Genomic DNA, 22,946 nt, shown 5'->3' on the forward strand with positions numbered 1-22,946 from the left:
CGAAATCGCTTTTTCTCGCCGAGATAAGCACGTTTTCTGAAATGCCGCTCTCCCGTCACTCTGGTTAAAGTGTTATGAAAAAAAAGGCTGTTGGGGGCTAGGGAGTATCGAGTTGATCTTATACATGAAGAAATAACCAATTTCATCGTTTGGTTTATGTTTTACACGCGTTTTAAATTTTATTGCCGAAATCGCTTTTTCTCGCCGAGATAAGCACGTTTTCTGAAATGCCGCTCTCCCGTCACTCTGGTTAAAGTGTTATGAAAAAAAAGGCTGTTGGGGGCTAGGGAGTATCGAGTTGATCATTATACATGAAGAAATTACCAATTTCATCGTTTGGTTTATGTTTTACACGCGTTTTAAATGTTATTGCCGAAATCGCTTTTTCTCGCCGAGATAAGCACGTTTTCTGAAATGCCGCTCTCCCGTCACTCTGGTTAAAGTGTTATGAAAAAAAAGGCTGTTGGGGGCTAGGGAGTATCGAGTTGATCATTATACATGAAGAAATAACCAATTTCATCGTTTGGTTTATGTTTTACACGCGTTTTAAATTTTATTGCCGAAATCGCTTTTTCTCGCCGAGATAAGCACGTTTTCTGAAATGCCGCTCTCCCGTCACTCTGGTTAAAGTGTTATGAAAAAAAAGGCTGTTGGGGGCTAGGGAGTATCGAGTTGATCATTATACATGAAGAAATAACCAATTTCATCGTTTGGTTTATGTTTTACACGCGTTTTAAATTTTATTGCCGAAATCGCTTTTTCTCGCCGAGATAAGCACGTTTTCTGAAATGCCGCTCTCCCGTCACTCTGGTTAAAGTGTTATGAAAAAAAAGGCTGTTGGGGGCTAGGGAGTATCGAGTTGATCATTATACATGAAGAAATAACCAATTTCATCGTTTGGTTTATGTTTTACACGCGTTTTAAATTTTATTGCCGAAATCGCTTTTTCTCGCCGAGATAAGCACGTTTTCTGAAATGCCGCTCTCCCGTCACTCTGGTTAAAGTGTTATGAAAAAAAAGGCTGTTGGGGGCTAGGGAGTATCGAGTTGATCATTATACATGAAGAAATAACCAATTTCATCGTTTGGTTTATGTTTTACACGCGTTTTAAATTTTATTGCCGAAATCGCTTTTTCTCGCCGAGATAAGCACGTTTTCTGAAATGCCGCTCTCCCGTCACTCTGGTTAAAGTGTTATGAAAAAAAAGGCTGTTGGGGGCTAGGGAGTATCGAGTTGATCATTATACATGAAGAAATAACCAATTTCATCGTTTAGTTTATGTTTTACACGCGTTTTAAATTTTATTGCCGAGATAAGCACGTTTTCTGAAATGCCGCTCTCCCGTCACTCTGGTTAAAGTGTTATGAAAAAAAAGGCTGTTGGGGGCTAGGGAGTATCGAGTTGATCATTATACATGAAGAAATAACCAATTTCATCGTTTGGTTTATGTTTTACACGCGTTTTAAATTTTATTGCCGAAATCGCTTTTTCTCGCCGAGATAAGCACGTTTTCTGAAATGCCGCTCTCCCGTCACTCTGGTTAAAGTGTTATGAAAAAAAAGGCTGTTGGGGGCTAGGGAGTATCGAGTTGATCATTATACATGAAGAAATAACCAATTTCATCGTTTGGTTTATGTTTTACACGATGCTCAGCTCCAGCTGGAAGTGTAAAAAGAACCGGGCTGGTTAAAAAAAGAACCGGGCGACCCGGTAAAATTTCTTAGCCGGGGCTCTGGAAGCCTAACACGGCGTGATCTTGTCCAAAAAGCCGCTGCTGAGCTCCAGCTGGAAGTGTAAAAAGAACCGGGCTGGTTAAAAAAAAGAACCGGGCGACCCGGTAAAATTGCTTAGCCGGGGCTCTGGAAGCCTAACACGGCGTGATCTTGTCCAAAAAGCCGCTGCTGAGCTCCAGCTGGAAGTGTGAAAAGAACCGGGCTGGTTAAAAAAAAGAACCGGGCGGCCCGGTAAAATTGCTTAGCCGGGGCTCTGGAAGCCTAACCCGGCGTGATACTGTGCAAAAAGCCGCTGCTGAGCTCCAGCTGGAAGTGTAAAAAAAACCGGGCTGGTTAAAAAAAAGAACCGGGCGACCCTGTAAAATTGCTTAGCCGGGGCTCTGGAAGCCTAACACGGCGTGATCTTGTCCAAAAACCCGCTGCTGAGCTCCAGCTGGAAGTGTAAAAAGAACCGGGCTGGTTAAAAAAAAGAACCGGGCGGGCCGGTAAAATTGCTTAGCCGGGGCTCTGGAAGCCTAACACGGCGTGATCTTGTCCAAAAAGCCGCTCGTGAGCTCCAGCTGGAAGTGTAAAAAGAACCGGGCTGGTTCAAAAAAAGAACCGGGCGGCCCGGTAGAATTGCTTAGCCGAGGTCCTGGAAGCCTAACCCGGCGTGATCTTGCGCAAAAAGCCGCTGCTGAGCTCCAGCTGGAAGTGTAAAAAGAACCGGGCTGGTTCAAAAAAAGAACCGGGCGGCCCGGTAAAATTGCTTAGCCGGGGTCCTGGAAGCCTAACGCGGCGTGATCTTGCCCGAAAGTCGGCCTCTATACTTCCATATTAGGTACCAGGCGCTCAGAGCCAACTTGGCAAACATTTTCTAAGTGCCCACGGCTCTGCGGGGATTGTGCGTCCGACCCGCGCCGGTTCTCCAGCCGGCCTAAAATAACGCAAAACCAGCCTCTCCCCCTGGAGCTCACAGCCAAAGGCGAAACTTTTCTAAGTGCCTACGGCTCTGCGGGCTTTTGAGTCCGCCCCGCGCCGGTTCGTCGGTCGGCCTCAAAAAGCGAAAAATCAGCCTCTCTCCCTGGAGCTCGACTCGAGTTGATCATTATACATGAAGAAATAACCAATTTCATCGTTTGGTTTATCTTTTACACGCGTTTTAAATTTTATTGCCGAAATCGCTTTTTCTCGCCGAGATAAGCACGTTTTCTGAAATGCCGCTCTCCCGTCACTCTGGTTAAAGTGTTATGAAAAAAAAGGCTGTTGGGGGCTAGGGAGTATCGAGTTGATCATTATACATGAAGAAATAACCAATTTCATCGTTTGGTTTATGTTTTACACGCGTTTTAAATTTTATTGCCGAAATCGCTTTTTCTCGCCGAGATAAGCACGTTTTCTGAAATGCCGCTCTCCCGTCACTCTGGTTAAAGTGTTATGAAAAAAAAGGCTGTTGGGGGCTAGGGAGTATCGAGTTGATCATTATACATGAAGAAATAACCAATTTCATCGTTTGGTTTATGTTTTACACGCGTTTTAAATTTTATTGCCGAAATCGCTTTTTCTCGCCGAGATAAGCACGTTTTCTGAAATGCCGCTCTCCCGTCACTCTGGTTAAAGTGTTATGAAAAAAAAGGCTGTTGGGGGCTAGGGAGTATCGAGTTGACCATTATACATGAAGAAATAACCAATTCCATCGTTTGGTTTATGTTTTACACGCGTTTTAAATTTTATTGCCGAAATCGCTTTTTCTCGCCGAGATAAGCACGTTTTCTGAAATGCCGCTCTCCCGTCACTCTGGTTAAAGTGTTATGAAAAAAAAGGCTGTTGGGGGCTAGGGAGTATCGAGTTGATCATTATACATGAAGAAATAACCAATTTCATCGTTTGGTTTATGTTTTACACGCGTTTTAAATTTTATTGCCGAAATCGCTTTTTCTCGCCGAGATAAGCACGTTTTCTGAAATGCCGCTCTCCCGTCACTCTGGTTAAAGTGTTATGAAAAAAAAGGCTGTTGGGGGCTAGGGAGTATCGAGTTGATCATTATACATGAAGAAATAACCAATTTCATCGTTTGGTTTATGTTTTACACGCGTTTTAAATTTTATTGCCGAAATCGCTTTTTCTCGCCGAGATAAGCACGTTTTCTGAAATGCCGCTCTCCCGTCACTCTGGTTAAAGTGTTATGAAAAAAAAGGCTGTTGGGGGCTAGGGAGTATCGAGTTGATCATTATACATGAAGAAATAACCAATTTCATCGTTTGGTTTATGTTTTACACGCGTTTTAAATTTTATTGCCGAAATCGCTTTTTCTCGCCGAGATAAGCACGTTTTCTGAAATGCCGCTCTCCCGTCACTCTGGTTAAAGTGTTATGAAAAAAAAGGCTGTTGGGGGCTAGGGAGTATCGAGTTGATCATTATACATGAAGAAATAACCAATTTCATCGTTTGGTTTATGTTTTACACGCGTTTTAAATGTTATTGCCGAAATCGCTTTTTCTCGCCGAGATAAGCACGTTTTCTGAAATGCCGCTCTCCCGTCACTCTGGTTAAAGTGTTATGAAAAAAAAGGCTGTTGGGGGCTAGGGAGTATCGAGTTGATCATTATACATGAAGAAATAACCAATTTCATCGTTTGGTTTATGTTTTACACGCGTTTTAAATTTTATTGCCGAAATCGCTTTTTCTCGCCGAGATAAGCACGTTTTCTGAAATGCCGCTCTCCCGTCACTCTGGTTAAAGTGTTATGAAAAAAAAGGCTGTTGGGGGCTAGGGAGTATCGAGTTGATCATTATACATGAAGAAATAACCAATTTCATCGTTTGGTTTATGTTTTACACGCGTTTTAAATTTTATTGCCGAAATCGCTTTTTCTCGCCGAGATAAGCACGTTTTCTGAAATGCCGCTCTCCCGTCACTCTGGTTAAAGTGTTATGAAAAAAAAGGCTGTTGGGGGCTAGGGAGTATCGAGTTGATCATTATACATGAAGAAATAACCAATTTCATCGTTTGGTTTATGTTTTACACGCGTTTTAAATTTTATTGCCGAAATCGCTTTTTCTCGCCGAGATAAGCACGTTTTCTGAAATGCCGCTCTCCCGTCACTCTGGTTAAAGTGTTATGAAAAAAAAGGCTGTTGGGGGCTAGGGAGTATCGAGTTGATCATTATACATGAAGAAATAACCAATTTCATCGTTTGGTTTATGTTTTACACGCGTTTTAAATTTTATTGCCGAAATCGCTTTTTCTCGCCGAGATAAGCACGTTTTCTGAAATGCCGCTCTCCCGTCACTCTGGTTAAAGTGTTATGAAAAAAAAGGCTGTTGGGGGCTAGGGAGTATCGAGTTGATCATTATACATGAAGAAATAACCAATTTCATCGTTTGGTTTATGTTTTACACGCGTTTTAAATTTTATTGCCGAAATCGCTTTTTCTCGCCGAGATAAGCACGTTTTCTGAAATGCCGCTCTCCCGTCACTCTGGTTAAAGTGTTATGAAAAAAAAGGCTGTTGGGGGCTAGGGAGTATCGAGTTGATCATTATACATAAAGAAATAACCAATTTCATCGTTTGGTTTATGTTTTACACGCGTTTTAAATTTTATTGCCGAAATCGCTTTTTCTCGCCGAGATAAGCACGTTTTCTGAAATGCCGCTCTCCCGTCACTCTGGTTAAAGTGTTATGAAAAAAAAGGCTGTTGGGGGCTAGGGAGTATCGAGTTGATCTTTATACATGAAGAAATAACCAATTTCATCGTTTGGTTTATGTTTTACACGCGTTTTAAATTTTATTGCCGAAATCGCTTTTTCTCGCCGAGATAAGCACGTTTTCTGAAATGCCGCTCTCCCGTCACTCTGGTTAAAGTGTTATGAAAAAAAAGGCTGTTGGGGGCTAGGGAGTATCGAGTTGATCATTATACATGAAGAAATAACCAATTTCATCGTTTGGTTTATGTTTTACACGCGTTTTAAATTTTATTGCCGAAATCGCTTTTTCTCGCCGAGATAAGCACGTTTTCTGAAATGCCGCTCTCCCGTCACTCTGGTTAAAGTGTTATGAAAAAAAAGGCTGTTGGGGGCTAGGGAGTATCGAGTTGATCATTATACATGAAGAAATAACCAATTTCATCGTTTGGTTTATGTTTTACACGCGTTTTAAATTTTATTACCGAAATCGCTTTTTCTCGCCGAGATAAGCACGTTTTCTGAAATGCCGCTCTCCCGTCACTCTGGTTAAAGTGTTATGAAAAAAAAGGCTGTTGGGGGCTAGGGAGTATCGAGTTGATCATTATACATGAAGAAATAACCAATTTCATCGTTTGGTTTATGTTTTACACGCGTTTTAAATTTTATTGCCGAAATCGCTTTTTCTCGCCGAGATAAGCACGTTTTCTGAAATGCCGCTCTCCCGTCACTCTGGTTAAAGTGTTATGAAAAAAAAGGCTGTTGGGGGCTAGGGAGTATCGAGTTGATCTTTATACATGAAGAAATAACCAATTTCATCGTTTGGTTTATGTTTTACACGCGTTTTAAATTTTATTGCCGAAATCGCTTTTTCTCGCCGAGATAAGCACGTTTTCTGAAATGCCGCTCTCCCGTCACTCTGGTTAAAGTGTTATGAAAAAAAAGGCTGTTGGGGGCTAGGGAGTATCGAGTTGATCATTATACATGAAGAAATAACCAATTTCATCGTTTGGTTTATGTTTTACACGCGTTTTAAATTTTATTGCCGAAATCGCTTTTTCTCGCCGAGATAAGCACGTTTTCTGAAATGCCGCTCTCCCGTCACTCTGGTTAAAGTGTTATGAAAAAAAAGGCTGTTGGGGGCTAGGGAGTATCGAGTTGATCATTATACATGAAGAAATAACCAATTTCATCGTTTGGTTTATGTTTTACACGCGTTTTAAATTTTATTGCCGAAATCGCTTTTTCTCGCCGAGATAAGCACGTTTTCTGAAATGCCGCTCTCCCGTCACTCTGGTTAAAGTGTTATGAAAAAAAAGGCTGTTGGGGGCTAGGGAGTATCGAGTTGATCATTATACATGAAGAAATAACCAATTTCATCGTTTGGTTTATGTTTTACACGCGTTTTAAATTTTATTGCCGAAATCACTTTTTCTCGCCGAGATAAGCACGTTTTCTGAAATGCCGCTCTCCCGTCACTCTGGTTAAAGTGTTATGAAAAAAAAGGCTGTTGGGGGCTAGGGAGTATCGAGTTGATCATTATACATGAAGAAATAACCAATTTCATCGTTTGGTTTATGTTTTACACGCGTTTTAAATTTTATTGCCGAAATCGCTTTTTCTCGCCGAGATAAGCACGTTTTCTGAAATGCCGCTCTCCCGTCACTCTGGTTAAAGTGTTATGAAAAAAAAGGCTGTTGGGGGCTAGGGAGTATCGAGTTGATCATTATACATGAAGAAATAACCAATTTCATCGTTTGGTTTATGTTTTACACGCGTTTTAAATTTTATTGCCGAAATCGCTTTTTCTCGCCGAGATAAGCACGTTTTCTGAAATGCCGCTCTCCCGTCACTCTGGTTAAAGTGTTATGAAAAAAAAGGCTGTTGGGGGCTAGGGAGTATCGAGTTGATCATTATACATGAAGAAATAACCAATTTCATCGTTTGGTTTATGTTTTACACGCGTTTTAAATTTTATTGCCGAAATCACTTTTTCTCGCCGAGATAAGCACGTTTTCTGAAATGCCGCTCTCCCGTCACTCTGGTTAAAGTGTTATGAAAAAAAAGGCTGTTGGGGGCTAGGGAGTATCGAGTTGATCATTATACATGAAGAAATAACCAATTTCATCGTTTGGTTTATGTTTTACACGCGTTTTAAATTTTATTGCCGAAATCGCTTTTTCTCGCCGAGATAAGCACGTTTTCTGAAATGCCGCTCTCCCGTCACTCTGGTTAAAGTGTTATGAAAAAAAAGGCTGTTGGGGGCTAGGGAGTATCGAGTTGATCATTATACATGAAGAAATAACCAATTTCATCGTTTGGTTTATGTTTTACACGCGTTTTAAATTTTATTGCCGAAATCGCTTTTTCTCGCCGAGATAAGCACGTTTTCTGAAATGCCGCTCTCCCGTCACTCTGGTTAAAGTGTTATGAAAAAAAAGGCTGTTGGGGGCTAGGGAGTATCGAGTTGATCATTATACATGAAGAAATAACCAATTTCATCGTTTGGTTTATGTTTTACACGCGTTTTAAATTTTATTGCCGAAATCGCTTTTTCTCGCCGAGATAAGCACGTTTTCTGAAATGCCGCTCTCCCGTCACTCTGGTTAAAGTGTTATGAAAAAAAAGGCTGTTGGGGGCTAGGGAGTATCGAGTTGATCATTATACATGAAGAAATAACCAATTTCATCGTTTGGTTTATGTTTTACACGCGTTTTAAATTTTATTGCCGAAATCGCTTTTTCTCGCCGAGATAAGCACGTTTTCTGAAATGCCGCTCTCCCGTCACTCTGGTTAAAGTGTTATGAAAAAAAAGGCTGTTGGGGGCTAGGGAGTATCGAGTTGATCATTATACATGAAGAAATAACCAATTTCATCGTTTGGTTTATGTTTTACACGCGTTTTAAATTTTATTGCCGAAATCGCTTTTTCTCGCCGAGATAAGCACGTTTTCTGAAATGCCGCTCTCCCGTCACTCTGGTTAAAGTGTTATGAAAAAAAAGGCTGTTGGGGGCTAGGGAGTATCGAGTTGATCATTATACATGAAGAAATAACCAATTTCATCGTTTGGTTTATGTTTTACACGCGTTTTAAATTTTATTGCCGAAATCGCTTTTTCTCGCCGAGATAAGCACGTTTTCTGAAATGCCGCTCTCCCGTCACTCTGGTTAAAGTGTTATGAAAAAAAAGGCTGTTGGGGGCTAGGGAGTATCGAGTTGATCATTATACATGAAGAAATAACCAATTTCATCGTTTGGTTTATGTTTTACACGCGTTTTAAATTTTATTGCCGAAATCGCTTTTTCTCGCCGAGATAAGCACGTTTTCTGAAATGCCGCTCTCCCGTCACTCTGGTTAAAGTGTTATGAAAAAAAAGGCTGTTGGGGGCTAGGGAGTATCGAGTTGATCATTATACATGAAGAAATAACCAATTTCATCGTTTGGTTTATGTTTTACACGCGTTTTAAATTTTATTGCCGAAATCGCTTTTTCTCGCCGAGATAAGCACGTTTTCTGAAATGCCGCTCTCCCGTCACTCTGGTTAAAGTGTTATGAAAAAAAAGGCTGTTGGGGGCTAGGGAGTATCGAGTTGATCATTATACATGAAGAAATAACCAATTTCATCGTTTGGTTTATGTTTTACACGCGTTTTAAATTTTATTGCCGAAATCGCTTTTTCTCGCCGAGATAAGCACGTTTTCTGAAATGCCGCTCTCCCGTCACTCTGGTTAAAGTGTTATGAAAAAAAAGGCTGTTGGGGGCTAGGGAGTATCGAGTTGATCATTATACATGAAGAAATAACCAATTTCATCGTTTGGTTTATGTTTTACACGCGTTTTAAATTTTATTGCCGAAATCGCTTTTTCTCGCCGAGATAAGCACGTTTTCTGAAATGCCGCTCTCCCGTCACTCTGGTTAAAGTGTTATGAAAAAAAAGGCTGTTGGGGGCTAGGGAGTATCGAGTTGATCATTATACATGAAGAAATAACCAATTTCATCGTTTGGTTTATGTTTTACACGCGTTTTAAATTTTATTGCCGAAATCGCTTTTTCTCGCCGAGATAAGCACGTTTTCTGAAATGCCGCTCTCCCGTCACTCTGGTTAAAGTGTTATGAAAAAAAAGGCTGTTGGGGGCTAGGGAGTATCGAGTTGATCATTATACATGAAGAAATAACCAATTTCATCGTTTGGTTTATGTTTTACACGCGTTTTAAATTTTATTGCCGAAATCGCTTTTTCTCGCCGAGATAAGCACGTTTTCTGAAATGCCGCTCTCCCGTCACTCTGGTTAAAGTGTTATGAAAAAAAAGGCTGTTGGGGGCTAGGGAGTATCGAGTTGATCATTATACATGAAGAAATAACCAATTTCATCGTTTGGTTTATGTTTTACACGCGTTTTAAATTTTATTGCCGAAATCGCTTTTTCTCGCCGAGATAAGCACGTTTTCTGAAATGCCGCTCTCCCGTCACTCTGGTTAAAGTGTTATGAAAAAAAAGGCTGTTGGGGGCTAGGGAGTATCGAGTTGATCATTATACATGAAGAAATAACCAATTTCATCGTTTGGTTTATGTTTTACACGCGTTTTAAATTTTATTGCCGAAATCGCTTTTTCTCGCCGAGATAAGCACGTTTTCTGAAATGCCGCTCTCCCGTCACTCTGGTTAAAGTGTTATGAAAAAAAAGGCTGTTGGGGGCTAGGGAGTATCGAGTTGATCATTATACATGAAGAAATAACCAATTTCATCGTTTGGTTTATGTTTTACACGCGTTTTAAATTTTATTGCCGAAATCGCTTTTTCTCGCCGAGATAAGCACGTTTTCTGAAATGCCGCTCTCCCGTCACTCTGGTTAAAGTGTTATGAAAAAAAAGGCTGTTGGGGGCTAGGGAGTATCGAGTTGATCATTATACATGAAGAAATAACCAATTTCATCGTTTGGTTTATGTTTTACACGCGTTTTAAATTTTATTGCCGAAATCGCTTTTTCTCGCCGAGATAAGCACGTTTTCTGAAATGCCGCTCTCCCGTCACTCTGGTTAAAGTGTTATGAAAAAAAAGGCTGTTGGGGGCTAGGGAGTATCGAGTTGATCATTATACATGAAGAAATAACCAATTTCATCGTTTGGTTTATGTTTTACACGCGTTTTAAATTTTATTGCCGAAATCGCTTTTTCTCGCCGAGATAAGCACGTTTTCTGAAATGCCGCTCTCCCGTCACTCTGGTTAAAGTAGTTATGAAAAAAAAGGCTGTTGGGGGCTAGGGAGTATCGAGTTGATCATTATACATGAAGAAATAACCAATTTCATCGTTTGGTTTATGTTTTACACGCGTTTTAAATTTTATTGCCGAAATCGCTTTTTCTCGCCGAGATAAGCACGTTTTCTGAAATGCCGCTCTCCCGTCACTCTGGTTAAAGTGTTATGAAAAAAAAGGCTGTTGGGGGCTAGGGAGTATCGAGTTGATCATTATACATGAAGAAATAACCAATTTCATCGTTTGGTTTATGTTTTACACGCGTTTTAAATTTTATTGCCGAAATCGCTTTTTCTCGCCGAGATAAGCACGTTTTCTGAAATGCCGCTCTCCCGTCACTCTGGTTAAAGTGTTATGAAAAAAAAGGCTGTTGGGGGCTAGGGAGTATCGAGTTGATCATTATACATGAAGAAATAACCAATTTCATCGTTTGGTTTATGTTTTACACGCGTTTTAAATTTTATTGCCGAAATCGCTTTTTCTCGCCGAGATAAGCACGTTTTCTGAAATGCCGCTCTCCCGTCACTCTGGTTAAAGTGTTATGAAAAAAAAGGCTGTTGGGGGCTAGGGAGTATCGAGTTGATCATTATACATGAAGAAATAACCAATTTCATCGTTTGGTTTATGTTTTACACGCGTTTTAAATTTTATTGCCGAAATCGCTTTTTCTCGCCGAGATAAGCACGTTTTCTGAAATGCCGCTCTCCCGTCACTCTGGTTAAAGTGTTATGAAAAAAAAGGCTGTTGGGGGCTAGGGAGTATCGAGTTGATCATTATACATGAAGAAATAACCAATTTCATCGTTTGGTTTATGTTTTACACGCGTTTTAAATTTTATTGCCGAAATCGCTTTTTCTCGCCGAGATAAGCACGTTTTCTGAAATGCCGCTCTCCCGTCACTCTGGTTAAAGTGTTATGAAAAAAAAGGCTGTTGGGGGCTAGGGAGTATCGAGTTGATCATTATACATGAAGAAATAACCAATTTCATCGTTTGGTTTATGTTTTACACGCGTTTTAAATTTTATTGCCGAAATCGCTTTTTCTCGCCGAGATAAGCACGTTTTCTGAAATGCCGCTCTCCCGTCACTCTGGTTAAAGTGTTATGAAAAAAAAGGCTGTTGGGGGCTAGGGAGTATCGAGTTGATCATTATACATGAAGAAATAACCAATTTCATCGTTTGGTTTATGTTTTACACGCGTTTTAAATTTTATTTCCGAAATCGCTTTTTCTCGCCGAGATAAGCACGTTTTCTGAAATGCCGCTCTCCCGTCACTCTGGTTAAAGTGTTATGAAAAAAAAGGCTGTTGGGGGCTACGGAGTATCGAGTTGATCATTATACATGAAGAAATAACCAATTTCATCGTTTGGTTTATGTTTTACACGCGTTTTAAATTTTATTGCCGAAATCGCTTTTTCTCGCCGAGATAAGCACGTTTTCTGAAATGCCGCTCTCCCGTCACTCTGGTTAAAGTGTTATGAAAAAAAGGCTGTTGGGGGCTAGGGAGTATCGAGTTGATCATTATACATGAAGAAATAACCAATTTCATCGTTTGGTTTATGTTTTACACGCGTTTTAAATTTTATTGCCGAAATCGCTTTTTCTCGCCGAGATAAGCACGTTTTCTGAAATGCCGCTCTCCCGTCACTCTGGTTAAAGTGTTATGAAAAAAAAGGCTGTTGGGGGCTAGGGAGTATCGAGTTGATCATTATACATGAAGAAATAACCAATTTCATCGTTTGGTTTATGTTTTACACGCGTTTTAAATTTTATTGCCGAAATCGCTTTTTCTCGCCGAGATAAGCACGTTTTCTGAAATGCCGCTCTCCCGTCACTCTGGTTAAAGTGTTATGAAAAAAAGGCTGTTGGGGGCTAGGAGTATCGAGTTGATCATTATACATGAAGAAATAACCAATTTCATCGTTTGGTTTATGTTTTACACGCGTTTTAAATTTTATTGCCGAAATCGCTTTTTCTCGCCGAGATAAGCACGTTTTCTGAAATGCCGCTCTCCCGTCACTCTGGTTAAAGTGTTATGAAAAAAAAGGCTGTTGGGGGCTAGGGAGTATCGAGTTGATCATTATACATGAAGAAATAACCAATTTCATCGTTTGGTTTATGTTTTACACGCGTTTTAAATTTTATTGCCGAAATCGCTTTTTCTCGCCGAGATAAGCACGTTTTCTGAAATGCGCTCTCCCGTCACTCTGGTTAAAGTGTTATGAAAAAAAAGGCTGTTGGGGGCTAGGAGTATCGAGTTGATCATTATACATGAAGAAATAACCAATTTCATCGTTTGGTTTATGTTTTACACGCGTTTTAAATTTTATTGCCGAAATCGCTTTTTCTCGCCGAGATAAGCACGTTTTCTGAAATGCCGCTCTCCCGTCACTCTGGTTTAAAGTGTTATGAAAAAAAAGGCTGTTGGGGGCTAGGGAGTATCGAGTTGATCATTATACATGAAGAAATAACCAATTTCATCGTTTGGTTTATGTTTTACACGCGTTTTAAATTTTATTGCCGAAATCGCTTTTTCTCGCCGAGATAAGCACGTTTTCTGAAATGCCGCTCTCCCGTCACTCTGGTTAAAGTGTTATGAAAAAAAAGGCTGTTGGGGCTACGGAGTATCGAGTTGATCATTATACATGAAGAAATAACCAATTTCATCGTTTGGTTTATGTTTTACACGCGTTTTAAATTTTATTGCCGAAATCGCTTTTTCTCGCCGAGATAAGCACGTTTTCTGAAATGCCGCTCTCCCGTCACTCTGGTTAAAGTGTTATGAAAAAAAGGCTGTTGGGGGCTAGGGAGTATCGAGTTGATCATTATACATGAAGAAATAACCAATTTCATCGTTTGGTTTATGTTTTACACGCGTTTTAAATTTTATTGCCGAAATCGCTTTTCTCGCCGAGATAAGCACGTTTTCTGAAATGCCGCTCTCCCGTCACTCTGGTTAAAGTGTTATGAAAAAAAAGGCTGTTGGGGGCTAGGGAGTATCGAGTTGATCATTATACATGAAGAAATAACCAATTTCATCGTTTGGTTTATGTTTTACACGCGTTTTAAATTTTATTGCCGAAATCGCTTTTTCTCGCCGAGATAAGCACGTTTTCTGAAATGCCGCTCTCCCGTCACTCTGGTTAAAGTGTTATGAAAAAAAAGGCTGTTGGGGGCTAGGGAGTATCGAGTTGATCATTATACATGAAGAAATAACCAATTTCATCGTTTGGTTTATGTTTTACACGCGTTTTAAATTTTATTGCCGAAATCGCTTTTTCTCGCCGAGATAAGCACGTTTTCTGAAATGCCGCTCTCCCGTCACTCTGGTTAAAGTGTTATGAAAAAAAAGGCTGTTGGGGGCTAGGGAGTATCGAGTTGATCATTATACATGAAGAAATAACCAATTTCATCGTTTGGTTTATGTTTTACACGCGTTTTAAATTTATTGCCGAAATCGCTTTTTCTCGCCGAGATAAGCACGTTTTCTGAAATGCCGCTCTCCCGTCACTCTGGTTAAAGTGTTATGAAAAAAAAGGCTGTTGGGGGCTAGGGAGTATCGAGTTGATCATTATACATGAAGAAATAACCAATTTCATCGTTTGGTTTATGTTTTACACGCGTTTTAAATTTTATTGCCGAAATCGCTTTTTCTCGCCGAGATAAGCACGTTTTCTGAAATGCCGCTCTCCCGTCACTCTGGTTAAAGTGTTATGAAAAAAAAGGCTGTTGGGGGCTAGGGAGTATCGAGTTGATCATTATACATGAAGAAATAACCAATTTCATCGTTTGGTTTATGTTTTACACGCGTTTTAAATTTTATTGCCGAAATCGCTTTTTCTCGCCGAGATAAGCACGTTTTCTGAAATGCCGCTCTCCGTCACTCTGGTTAAAGTGTTATGAAAAAAAAGGCTGTTGGGGGCTACGGAGTATCGAGTTGATCATTATACATGAAGAAATAACCAATTTCATCGTTTGGTTTATGTTTTACACGCGTTTTAAATTTTTATTGCCGAAATCGCTTTTTCTCGCCGAGATAAGCACGTTTTCTGAAATGCCGCTCTCCCGTCACTCTGGTTAAAGTGTTATGAAAAAAAAGGCTGTTGGGAGCTAGGGAGTATCGAGTTGATCATTATACATGAAGAAATAACCAATTTCATCGTTTGGTTTATGTTTTACACGCGTTTTAAATTTTATTACCGAAATCGCTTTTTCTCGCCGAGATAAGCACGTTTTCTGAAATGCCGCTCTCCCGTCACTCTGGTTAAAGTGTTATGAAAAAAAAGGCTGTTGGGGGCTACGGAGTATCGAGTTGATCATTATACATGAAGAAATAACCAATTTCATCGTTTGGTTTATGTTTTACACGCGTTTTAAATTTTATTGCCGAAATCGCTTTTTCTCGCCGAGATAAGCACGTTTTCTGAAATGCCGCTCTCCCGTCACTCTGGTTAAAGTGTTATGAAAAAAAGGCTGTTGGGGCTAGGGAGTATCGAGTTGATCATTATACATGAAGAAATAACCAATTTCATCGTTTGGTTTATGTTTTACACGCGTTTTAAATTTTATTGCCGAAATCGCTTTTTCTCGCCGAGATAAGCACGTTTTCTGAAATGCCGCTCTCCCGTCACTCTGGTTAAAGTGTTATGAAAAAAAGGCTGTTGGGGGCTAGGGAGTATCGAGTTGATCATTATACATGAAGAAATAACCAATTTCATCGTTTGGTTTATGTTTTACACGCGTTTTAAATTTTATTGCCGAAATCGCTTTTTCTCGCCGAGATAAGCACGTTTTCTGAAATGCCGCTCTCCCGTCACTCTGGTTAAATTGTTATGAAAAAAAAGGCTGTTGGGGGCTAGGGAGTATCGAGTTGATCATTATACATGAAGAAATAACCAATTTCATCGTTTGGTTTATGTTTTACACGCGTTTTAAATTTTATTGCCGAAATCACTTTTTCTCGCCGAGATAAGCACGTTTTCTGAAATGCCGCTCTCCCGTCACTCTGGTTAAAGTGTTATGAAAAAAAAGGCTGTTGGGGGCTAGGGAGTATCGAGTTGATCATTATACATGAAGAAATAACCAATTTCATCGTTTGGTTTATGTTTTACACGCGTTTTAAATTTTATTGCCGAAATCGCTTTTTCTCGCCGAGATAAGCACGTTTTCTGAAATGCCGCTCTCCCGTCACTCTGGTTAAAGTGTTATGAAAAAAAAGGATGTTGGGGGCTAGGGAGTATCGAGTTGATCATTATACATGAAGAAATAACCAATTTCATCGTTTGGTTTATGTTTTACACGCGTTTTAAATTTTATTGCCGAAATCGCGTTTTCTCGCCGAGATAAGCACGTTTTCTGAAATGCCGCTCTCCCGTCACTCTGGTTAAAGTGTTATGAAAAAAAAGGCTGTTGGGGGCTAGGGAGTATCGAGTTGATCATTATACATGAAGAAATAACCAATTTCATCGTTTGGTTTATGTTTTACACGATGCTGAGCTCCAGCTGGAAGTGTAAAAAGAACCGGGCTGGTTAAAAAAAGAACCGGGCGACCCGGTAAAATTGCTTAGCCGGGGCTCTGGAAGCCTAATACGGCGTGATCTTGTCCAAAAAGCCGCTGCTGAGCTCCAGCTGGAAGTGTAAAAAGAACCGGGCTGGTTAAAAAAAGAACCGGGCGACACGGTAAAATTGCTTAGCCGGGGCTCTGGAAGCCTAACACGGCGTGATCTTGTCCAAAAAGCCGCTGCTGAGCTCCAGCTGGAAGTGTAAAAAGAACCGGGCTGGTTAAAAAAAAGAACCGGGCGGCCCGGTAAAATTGCTTAGCCGGGGCTCTGGAAGCCTAACCCGGCGTGATACTGTGCAAAAAGCCGCTGCTGAGCTCCAGCTGGAAGTGTAAAAAAAAAACGGGCTGGTTAAAAAAAAGAACCGGGCGACCCTGTAAAATTGCTTAGCCGGGGCTCTGGAAGCCTAACACGGCGTGATCTTGTCCAAAAACCCGCTGCTGAGCTCCAGCTGGAAGTGTAAAAAGAACCGGGCTGGTTAAAAAAAAAGAACCGGGCGGGCCGGTAAAATTGCTTAGCCGGGGCTCTGGAAGCCTAACACGGCGTTATCTTGTCCAAAAAGCCGCTCGTGAGCTCCAGCTGGAAGTGTAAAAAGAACCGGGCTGGTTCAAAAAAGAACCGGGCGGCCCCGGTAGAATTGCTTAGCCGAGGTCCTGGAAGCCTAACCCGGCGTGATCTTGCGCAAAAAGCCGCTGCCGAGCTCCAGCTGGAAGTGTAAAAAGAACCGGGCTGGTTCAAAAAAAGAACCGGGCGGCCCGGGTAAAATTGCTTAGCCGGGGTCCTGGAAGCCTAACGCGGCATGATCTTGCCCGAAAGTCGGCCTCTATACTTCCATATTAGGTACCAGGCGCTCAGAGCCAACTTGGCAAAAATTTTCTAAGTGCCCACGGCTCTGCGGGGATTGTGCGTCCGACCCGCGCCGGTTCTCCAGCCGGCCTAAAATAACGCAAAACCAGCCTCTCCCCCTGGAGCTCACAGCCAAAGGCGAAACTTTTCTAAGTGCCTACGGCTCTGCGGGCTTTTGAGTCCGCCCCGCGCCGGTTCGTCGGTCGGCCTCAAAAAGCGAAAAATCAGCCTCTCTCCCTGGAGCTCGACTCGAGTTGATCATTATACATGAAGAAATAACCAATTTCATCGTTTGGTTTATGTTTTTACACGCGTTTTAAATTTTATTGCCGAAATCGCTTTTTCTCGCCGAGATAAGCACGTTTTCTGAAATGCCGCTCTCCCGTCACTCTGGTTAAAGTGTTATGAAAAAAAAGGCTGTTGGGGGCTAGGGAGTATCGAGTTGATCATTATACATGAAGAAATAACCAATTTCATCGTTTGGTTTATGTTTTACACGCGTTTTAAATTTATTGCCGAAATCGCTTTTTCTCGCCGAGATAAGCACGTTTTCTGAAATGCCGCTCTCCCGTCACTCTGGTTAAAGTGTTATGAAAAAAAAGGCTGTTGGGGGCTAGGGAGTATCGAGTTGATCATTATACATGAAGAAATAACCAATTTCATCGTTTGGTTTATGTTTTACACGCGTTTTAAATTTTATTGCCGAAATCGCTTTTTCTCGCCGAGATAAGCACGTTTTCTGAAATGCCGCTCTCCCGTCACTCTGGTTAAAGTGTTATGAAAAAAAAGGCTGTTGGGGGCTAGGGAGTATCGAGTTGATCATTATACATGAAGAAATAACCAATTTCATCGTTTGGTTTATGTTTTACACGCGTTTTAAATTTTATTGCCGAAATCGCTTTTTCTCGCCGAGATAAGCACGTTTTCTGAAATGCCGCTCTCCCGTCACTCTGGTTAAAGTGTTATGAAAAAAAAGGCTGTTGGGGGCTAGGGAGTATCGAGTTGATCATTATACATGAAGAAATAACCAATTTCATCGTTTGGTTTATGTTTTACACGCGTTTTAAATTTTATTGCCGAAATCGCTTTTTCTCGCCGAGATAAGCACGTTTTCTGAAATGCCGCTCTCCCGTCACTCTGGTTAAAGTGTTATGAAAAAAAAGGCTGTTGGGGGCTAGGGAGTATCGAGTTGATCATTATACATGAAGAAATAACCAATTTCATCGTTTGGTTTATGTTTTACACGCGTTTTAAATTTTATTGCCGAAATCGCTTTTTCTCGCCGAGATAAGCACGTTTTCTGAAATGCCGCTCTCCCGTCACTCTGGTTAAAGTGTTATGAAAAAAAAGGCTGTTGGGGGCTAGGGAGTATCGAGTTGATCATTATACATGAAGAAATAACCAATTTCATCGTTTGGTTTATGTTTTACACGCGTTTTAAATTTTATTGCCGAAATCGCTTTTTCTCGCCGAGATAAGCACGTTTTCTGAAATGCCGCTCTCCCGTCACTCTGGTTAAAGTGTTATGAAAAAAAAGGCTGTTGGGGGCTAGGGAGTATCGAGTTGATCATTATACATGAAGAAATAACCAATTTCATCGTTTGGTTTATGTTTTACACGCGTTTTAAATTTTATTGCCGAAATCGCTTTTTCTCGCCGAGATAAGCACGTTTTCTGAAATGCCGCTCTCCCGTCACTCTGGTTAAAGTGTTATGAAAAAAAAGGCTGTTGGGGGCTAGGGAGTATCGAGTTGATCATTATACATGAAGAAATAACCAATTTCATCGTTTGGTTTATGTTTTACACGCGTTTTAAATTTTATTGCCGAAATCGCTTTTTCTCGCCGAGATAAGCACGTTTTCTGAAATGCCGCTCTCCCGTCACTCTGGTTAAAGTGTTATGAAAAAAAAGGCTGTTGGGGGCTAGGGAGTATCGAGTTGATCATTATACATGAAGAAATAACCAATTTCATCGTTTGGTTTATGTTTTACACGCGTTTTAAATTTTATTGCCGAAATCGCTTTTTCTCGCCGAGATAAGCACGTTTTCTGAAATGCCGCTCTCCCGTCACTCTGGTTAAAGTGTTATGAAAAAAAAGGCTGTTGGGGGCTAGGGAGTATCGAGTTGATCATTATACATGAAGAAATAACCAATTTCATCGTTTGGTTTATGTTTTACACGCGTTTTAAATTTTATTGCCGAAATCGCTTTTTCTCGCCGAGATAAGCACGTTTTCTGAAATGCCGCTCTCCCGTCACTCTGGTTAAAGTGTTATGAAAAAAAAGGCTGTTGGGGGCTAGGGAGTATCGAGTTGATCATTATACATGAAGAAATAACCAATTTCATCGTTTGGTTTATGTTTTACACGCGTTTTAAATTTTATTGCCGAAATCGCTTTTTCTCGCCGAGATAAGCACGTTTTCTAGAAATGCCGCTCTCCCGTCACTCTGGTTAAAGTGTTATGAAAAAAAAGGCTGTTGGGGGCTAGGGAGTATCGAGTTGATCATTATACATGAAGAAATAACCAATTTCATCGTTTGGTTTATGTTTTACACGCGTTTTAAATTTTATTGCCGAAATCGCTTTTTCTCGCCGAGATAAGCACGTTTTCTGAAATGCCGCTCTCCCGTCACTCTGGTTAAAGTGTTATGAAAAAAAAGGCTGTTGGGGGCTAGGGAGTATCGAGTTGATCATTATACATGAAGAAATAACCAATTTCATCGTTTGGTTTATGTTTTACACGCGTTTTAAATTTTATTGCCGAAATCGCTTTTTCTCGCCGAGATAAGCACGTTTTCTGAAATGCCGCTCTCCCGTCACTCTGGTTAAAGTGTTATGAAAAAAAAGGCTGTTGGGGGCTAGGGAGTATCGAGTTGATCATTATACATGAAGAAATAACCAATTTCATCGTTTGGTTTATGTTTTACACGCGTTTTAAATTTTATTGCCGAAATCGCTTTTTCTCGCCGAGATAAGCACGTTTTCTGAAATGCCGCTCTCCCGTCACTCTGGTTAAAGTGTTATGAAAAAAAAGGCTGTTGGGGGCTAGGGAGTATCGAGTTGATCATTATACATGAAGAAATAACCAATTTCATCGTTTGGTTTATGTTTTACACGCGTTTTAAATTTTATTGCCGAAATCGCTTTTTCTCGCCGAGATAAGCACGTTTTCTGAAATGCCGCTCTCCCGTCACTCTGGTTAAAGTGTTATGAAAAAAAAGGCTGTTGGGGGCTAGGGAGTATCGAGTTGATCATTATACATGAAGAAATAACCAATTTCATCGTTTGGTTTATGTTTTACACGCGTTTTAAATTTTATTGCCGAAATCGCTTTTTCTCGCCGAGATAAGCACGTTTTCTGAAATGCCGCTCTCCCGTCACTCTGGTTAAAGTGTTATGAAAAAAAAGGCTGTTGGGGGCTAGGGAGTATCGAGTTGATCATTATACATGAAGAAATAACCAATTTCATCGTTTGGTTTATGTTTTACACGCGTTTTAAATTTTATTGCCGAAATCGCTTTTTCTCGCCGAGATAAGCACGTTTTCTGAAATGCCGCTCTCCCCGTCACTCTGGTTAAAGTGTTATGAAAAAAATGGCTGTTGGGGGCTAGGGAATATCGAGTTGATCATTATACATGAAGAAATAACCAATTTCATCGTTTGGTTTATGTTTTACACGCGTTTTAAATTTTATTGCCGAAATCGCTTTTTCTCGCCGAGATAAGCACGTTTTCTGAAATGCCGCTCTCCCGTCACTCTGGTTAAAGTGTTATGAAAAAAAAGGCTGTTGGGGGCTAGGGAGTATCGAGTTGATCATTATACATGAAGAAATAACCAATTTCATCGTTTGGTTTATGTTTTACACGCGTTTTAAATTTTATTGCCGAAATCGCTTTTTCTCGCCGAGATAAGCACGTTTTCTGAAATGCCGCTCTCCCGTCACTCTGGTTAAAGTGTTATGAAAAAAAGGCTGTTGGGGGCTAGGGAGTATCGAGTTGATCATTATACATGAAGAAATAACCAATTTCATCGTTTGGTTTATGTTTTACACGCGTTTTAAATTTTATTGCCGAAATCGCTTTTTCTCGCCGAGATAAGCACGTTTTCTGAAATGCCGCTCTCCCGTCACTCTGGTTAAAGTGTTATGAAAAAAAAGGCTGTTGGGGGCTAGGGAGTATCGAGTTGATCATTATACATGAAGAAATAACCAATTTCATCGTTTGGTTTATGTTTTACACGCGTTTTAAATTTTATTGCCGAAATCGCTTTTTCTCGCCGAGATAAGCACGTTTTCTGAAATGCCGCTCTCCCGTCACTCTGGTTAAAGTGTTATGAAAAAAAAAGGCTGTTGGGGGCTAGGGAGTATCGAGTTGATCATTATACATGAAGAAATAACCAATTTCATCGTTTGGTTTATGTTTTACACGCGTTTTAAATTTTATTGCCGAAATCGCTTTTTCTCGCCGAGATAAGCACGTTTTCTGAAATGCCGCTCTCCCGTCACTCTGGTTAAAGTGTTATGAAAAAAAAGGCTGTTGGGGGCTAGGGAGTATCGAGTTGATCATTATACATGAAGAAATAACCAATTTCATCGTTTGGTTTATGTTTTACACGCGTTTTAAATTTTATTGCCGAAATCGCTTTTTCTCGCCGAGATAAGCACGTTTTCTGAAATGCCGCTCTCCCGTCACTCTGGTTAAAGTGTTATAAAAAAAAAGGCTGTTGGGGGCTAGGGAGTATCGAGTTGATCATTATACATGAAGAAATAACCAATTTCATCGTTTGGTTTATGTTTTACACGCGTTTTAAATTTTATTGCCGAAATCGCTTTTTCTCGCCGAGATAAGCACGTTTTCTGAAATGCCGCTCTCCCGTCACTCTGGTTAAAGTGTTATGAAAAAAAAGGCTGTTGGGGGCTAGGGAGTATCGAGTTGATCATTATACATGAAGAAATAACCAATTTCATCGTTTGGTTTATGTTTTACACGCGTTTTAAATTTTATTGCCGAAATCGCTTTTTCTCGCCGAGATAAGCACGTTTTCTGAAATGCCGCTCTCCCGTCACTCTGGTTAAAGTGTTATGAAAAAAAAAGGCTGTTGGGGGCTAGGGAGTATCGAGTTGATCATTATACATGAAGAAATAACCAATTTCATCGTTTGGTTTATGTTTTACACGCGTTTTAAATTTTATTGCCGAAATCGCTTTTTCTCGCCGAGATAAGCACGTTTTCTGAAATGCCGCTCTCCCGTCACTCTGGTTAAAGTGTTATGAAAAAAAAGGCTGTTGGGGGCTAGGGAGTATCGAGTTGATCATTATACATGAAGAAATAACCAATTTCATCGTTTGGTTTATGTTTTACACGCGTTTTAAATTTTATTGCCGAAATCGCTTTTTCTCGCCGAGATAAGCACGTTTTCTGAAATGCCGCTCTCCCGTCACTCTGGTTAAAGTGTTATGAAAAAAAAGGCTGTTGGGGGCTAGGGAGTATCGAGTTGATCATTATACATGAAGAAATAACCAATTTCATCGTTTGGTTTATGTTTTACACGCGTTTTAAATTTTATTGCCGAAATCGCTTTTTCTCGCCGAGATAAGCACGTTTTCTGAAATGCCGCTCTCCCGTCACTCTGGTTAAAGTGTTATGAAAAAAAAAGGCTGTTGGGGGCTAGGGAGTATCGAGTTGATCATTATACATGAAGAAATAACCAATTTCATCGTTTGGTTTATGTTTTACACGCGTTTTAAATTTTATTGCCGAAATCGCTTTTTCTCGCCGAGATAAGCACGTTTTCTGAAATGCCGCTCTCCCGTCACTCTGGTTAAAGTGTTATGAAAAAAAAGGCTGTTGGGGGCTAGGGAGTATCGAGTTGATCAGTATACATGAAGAAATAA

The sequence above is a fragment of the Syngnathus leptorhynchus genome, chromosome 12, assembly GCF_054491065.1.
Source record: "Syngnathus leptorhynchus isolate UIUO chromosome 12, UIUO_Slep, whole genome shotgun sequence".
Taxonomy (NCBI): Eukaryota; Metazoa; Chordata; class Actinopteri; order Syngnathiformes; family Syngnathidae; genus Syngnathus; species Syngnathus leptorhynchus.